Source organism: Triticum dicoccoides, chromosome 7A, assembly GCF_002162155.2.
Source record: "Triticum dicoccoides isolate Atlit2015 ecotype Zavitan chromosome 7A, WEW_v2.0, whole genome shotgun sequence".
NCBI lineage: Eukaryota > Viridiplantae > Streptophyta > Magnoliopsida > Poales > Poaceae > Triticum > Triticum dicoccoides.
Genome location: NC_041392.1, coordinates 103,540,415 through 103,545,860, shown reverse-complemented (window position 1 = coordinate 103,545,860; position 5,446 = coordinate 103,540,415). Strand labels below are relative to the sequence as shown.

The following is a 5,446-nucleotide window of genomic DNA, read 5'->3' as shown; positions in this document are numbered from 1 at the left end:
CATGTTTATCGACATACCTACATAACACAAAGAAGCACGAGAAACCAACAATTAGATACTACAATACTACTATTAGTAAGGAACAAAACAACAATTAGATACAAAGTTACTAACCTTAAAACCATAGCCATTTGCTCCTTTATTGATGCATCTCTGGACTCATCAACAAGTAAAGAAAAATTTCTATCTCCAATGTCATCAATAATTACTTTGGTGGTCTCTTCTGCACAAGCTTGACACAGTTGCAATTGTATTCCATGTGAAGTCATCAAATGGTTCCTGCCCGCACTATCAAGCAAAGTCTTAGCATTTGAGTCCTTCTCCCTGTACCAACTCATCATCTCCAAAAAATTCCCCCTATTCATTGAGCTCAAGCTCTCATCATGACCACAAAAAGCAAGAGCTTGTAATAGAAGAAATCTGATAACACCCAAAATAATGACAAGACGAGCTCTATATTCTTCTTCACTCTTTTTGGTGCCATGATCGAGCACATTTACCATGGATTGCCTTTGATTTTTGAATGCCACATATTGTTGTCTAGCTCTATTGTGGGCACTATCATGTTTACCAACATGTGTATCAATAATACTAAGTCCATCCTTTCAATTTTTAAACCCTATTGTTGTGAATGCCTCAACACCATAGTTTTATGCTCTAGGTTGCTTAAAACGAAAGCAATAGACACTACACCACATCACTACATCCCCAACATCCAAATTGGTCGGGAATACAAGTTCTGCCAACAAACAGTCGGTCAGGAAAGAGTATTGCCGACCAATCATGTCTGTTGGGGAAAGTCCAGACGGGAAAGCCATTTCCCGACCGACATATCTTTCCCGACCGACTGCTTGTCGGCTATGGAGTATCTTTCCCGACCAACATTCTGTTGGGCCTGCCATGGGCCTTTCCCGACCAACAGTCCGTGGGTGCTGCCATGGGCCTTTCCCGACCAACAGTCCGTGGGTGCTGCCATGGGCCTTTCCCGACCGACTATTTGACATGTATTCTTTCCCGACCGACTATCTAACAGGGCTGACATGGACCTTTCCCGACCGACTATCTGTCAGGGAAATCTTTCCCGACCAACATTTCATTGGGCCTTTCATGGGCTTTCCCGACCAACAGTTGGACAGGAATTGTTTTGCCAACCAACATCCAATTGCCCTCACATACAGATTTCACGTACCAACGTCAATTGCCCTCACATACAGATTTTATGTACCAACAGAATATCAGTCAAGTTGCATAGTTCATAATAGTAACATGGTTGCCATGCAGCAATAATAAATCAAAACCAAACAATAATAACACACATTAATTTTCACATATAAATAGTTCATCTGTTATGAACCAGTGACCATCCAAATTTCCTGCAAACTGATGTAACTAATGAAATAGAGGAGACATTATGGTTCATTGTGTGAGCAAAAATTCCTTGCGTTGTTTTCTGGAATTTGTCTAAGAGGCACATCATCTGCATGCTCCTTGTAGTGGGAAATACCCATCCTCACAGCCTTCCACCAACATCCTTGCATCCTTCTCGTACTTGACATCAAAGCCTTCATTCTACATCTCATTGGAGAAAATCCTCCAGATTGAACATCTGCAAGTCAAAATCCCGAGTTAATATTATGCATCTGCTCAACAAGCCTCCGCTGAAACTTCTCATACAACATATTAGCAGTTACATTGCACAAACTCTAGCCTCTCTAATGATATGATTTTGTTTTTGGAATACCGAAGTACAACCACAAGTTAGAAATTGTAGCATGTTAAGTATATTGATCCTATCTGCTTACTATTATATTTCTTTACAAAGGGAGTACATTTCTAACACCAATTACATATAAAAGCTTCTCCAAAACAGAGCACTACCAAAATACAACCTTCTACCGCGGGAAGTACCAAAATACTACTTAACCATGGAGTTTGACCTTTCCATTTAGTGAAAAGTTCGACCTAATTAGAACCTTTCCCAACATGAGTTAAAACTAAACAAAAAAGGAAAATCAAAAGAATAAGACTGCACTACAATACATCAATAGGGTACCATCGGACAGCACGAGTGGAAGAGGTGAGGCAGAGTTGATGATGTTCTGCTTACCGACCCCAACGCTCCACACCACCACATGGCGTCACTGCCTATTGTGAGCATCGCCAAAGTTGTTTACTACAGGAGACAAAAATGAGACATTGAGAAACAGTCTGGTGGAGTGCTCATCTCCTCAAGTAAATGAGCTGGGCTACAGTGCTACCATCCTATTGCAGTGGGGTACTAACGTTTTTGCTTTTTGCTGGGTAGGGGAGGGGGTTACAGCCCAGGTTCGCCCTCTCAAAGCTCCACCACTTGATAAGCCAAGGTTCAGAGCAACATATTTATCAACCATCTTTTATTACTATGTCAAATATTGATAAGAAGGTGTACAACAACTATGAACCCAAGGATCCTAAATATAAATATAAAAAATGATCGCTTCTAGTTACTTTTGCAACTCCAAACAGATGAACTTGACTTTTGCTTCTCTGGATCGTATTTCTTGCTCAGAGAACTATGAGGACACCCCGATGAGAACAACGGAGAAAAATAGTTTGATTTCATTTGTTCACACCATTCAGATATTTAAAATATTCTGGAAACAGGGCAAACATAAGATTCTCTTCAGGTTAAATTTTAGGTTAAAGTATTGCATCCAAGCCACCCATCATTAGTGTCATATAGTTCTATCAGATTAATATACATAAAAAACACAATCTTGTGATCACATCATCAGAAACTAAATGCTCGAGCTTGAAATAAGTAATTGCAACCATGTGTAGCCTCACTTCTGCATACAACAATTTTCTACTCGTGTGTTGCTTAGAAAGTTACAAAGTTGTGTTTTATTATTTGTACCTGGACTGTGCGGCGACGTCAATGGGCCTTGCTGCTAGCTGCTGCATGGACTACGGCGGCCTGTAAGGTTGCGGAGGCGCATCAGTAAACCGGTTCGCGGTTGAAGGGGGCACTGTGGTGGTTTGGGAATCCTACAACACAACACTCCTGGTTAAAACTCATTCACTCTCAGTGGAGTTATGATACTTTCAAGCAGTATTGTCTCTGATAAATGGAAGTATGAAACTATAAAACATTGCGACAAAGATTCTGCTATTTCCATCTTTTGACAAATACTATACATGGAATTTCAAATAAGGACATGCTATTGCAGATCAATATTCATAACATGGGTAAGATTTGGTCCAGAAGATATAGTAATATATCGACTTCATTTAATTAGATTTATTATGTGAGGACACTGGCAGGAGTGCAAATTGAACAGAGAAGGAGGCAGGACATCACCCGCACCTTGCCTAACATTATTGCTATTTCATTTGTAGGATTTCTTCCATTAAACTTGGTAGCATATTTAGAAATACTTTCACAAATCTACATATATATGTAGCACAAATTGCAACAACTAATCAACTATATAACTACTGCCTTGAATCTGATATGTACTGTGCAGAATGTAGAATAACAACATAATAATTACATGGGAAAGGAAATTAGGAAACAAACTATGCAGAAATTAAACATGAGTGTAAACTGGACAAATAACATCTACTGAATTTCTAGGGACTTTACTATCATTGACTGATGTCCTGCCTTTGTTTTCAAATGTTGGTCGGGCTAAAAAAAATCCTACATGTCCTTTGTACAGAAGCATATGGGAGCTGCATTTGAGAAATGCTCTCAACATTGGGTTGCTAATATTAAAAAGGAGGATATACAATTTTGTGACCTTTTGGCTCACCGTAATGTCCTTTGCTACGTGGCCACTATATAGTCTTATCTTTTCCTATCTTCTTACCCTTGATTCTGGTTGCAACTAGCAAAAGAGAAGTCTGTTGTGTTGTAGGTTTCCACTGAAAACCTCAAGCTAGCATGTCACGTGACCAATACACCTCACCGGCGGCAATACATGTTCATCGCGCTCATATCCCGATGAATGTAATCAATCAAATAGCAACTAGTAATGGTTAAGGTAATTCTTTCAGAATTAACTGAACAAAAGTTCAATTCGAAGACTCCGAAGAGTGGTGGGTAAATTAAGGAGTGGCTGTCATCAGCACTAACTATGTCTCAAGATTTCGTGCACTCTTGCTTTTAGTTAAGTGTTCATACGTCAAATAGCACGAAACTGCGCATAACAATGGTAGCATGTTTGTTTAGGAGCATGTCTTCTGAACTAAAATGGAATCAAGCAAGTACATTCATAGTGCCAGCACTAAAGGATCGATGGAACCATTTTTGTAGGTGATCGTTTCATTCTTTTGACAGAGACCTCCTACATATGGTTTGTGCAACAGCGAGGCAAGCATGCAGACAGCAAAATTCAGACATGGTGTTCAGTCAATTCAGAGAAAGCATGCATGCAGAAAAATTCAGTCAACCGAACTCCTTCCTGGTAAGGCGTGAAGCACAAGCACGCTTTAAAGTGGATGACAAGTAGCATGTGAAGCCAGGCAGCAACTTCTACTCGTAAATCATACAGCTGATGCTTAATGATATATCAATGGAAAATATATATGGCAATGAAGAATTTTCTATGAGAATATCAGTACATGAAGAGTTTCTGGAAGGCCTGTTGCATTTGCTACCTTCTTCTAGAAACCATCAAACAAAATAGTAACAAGTAACATTTTCGGAAAAAACAAATACTCGTAAAGCATTTCTATGAACCTGAGAAATTTTTATCGGGAGAGCAACAGGCCGATGGATTCATGGATGGGTTCGGGTCTAGTAAGTTACCTGCACGTCCTGTGTGTTGATGGCGGGGGGCTCGTTGATGAGGAACCAGAACCTGGAGGAGCAAATGACGCCGCTCGCCTGGAACCCAACCCTGAAAGCTGCAAGGCGAGGTAGGCGAAGACATCGACGGGGTTGAACACCACGAGCAGCAGCGCCTCCGAGGAGTGCTTCACCACGGCCGGCACAGTCTTCTAGTACAGGGCAACGTCCCTCTACAGCAGGTTGAACCCCGTCTTCCCCTGGATCTGCCCGGCGCGCGCCATGACGGTGACGACGCCAGAGTTCTTGTGGTCAGGGGAGAGCACCGGGGCAGAGGAGAGGGTTCGAGCGCGTGGGGGCAGGCGGTGTGGGGCAGCAGTCCAGCAGGTTCGTGCGGGGGCGGTAGAATGGCGCGGTGGCGCGTGGAGAAGAAAGCGGCGGCGGCGGCGGAGAGCCCAGGGCGGCGCGCGTGGGGAATGGAAAAGGGGAATTAGGGATTTGGCTCCGCTTGCCTTATGCGTTGGGGGGAACTTTCGCGGGCTTGGGCCAAATGTTGGCGCTATTTTTTCTCTACGCGCGCGCAGGCCCATTTGGCACAGACCATTGGTCGGGGTTATTTCCCGACCGATCAATGGATGTGTGTGCGAGCTTTCCCAACCCACAGTTCAACATTAA

The 5,446-nt window shown here is 42.3% G+C and overlaps 1 long non-coding RNA gene across 1 annotated transcript; it reads right to left on the bottom strand.

Annotated features, from left to right (window-relative positions):
• Positions 1-1,350: 1,350 nt before the first annotated feature.
• LOC119334357 lies at positions 1,351-5,224 on the bottom strand. The gene is made up of 4 exons (XR_005161287.1): positions 4,793-5,224; positions 2,897-3,027; positions 2,108-2,173; positions 1,351-1,606 (listed from the first exon to the last, which is right to left on the bottom strand). It is a non-coding gene; the product is annotated as an uncharacterized LOC119334357 (long non-coding RNA).
• Between the last annotated feature and the right edge of the window lie 222 nt (positions 5,225-5,446).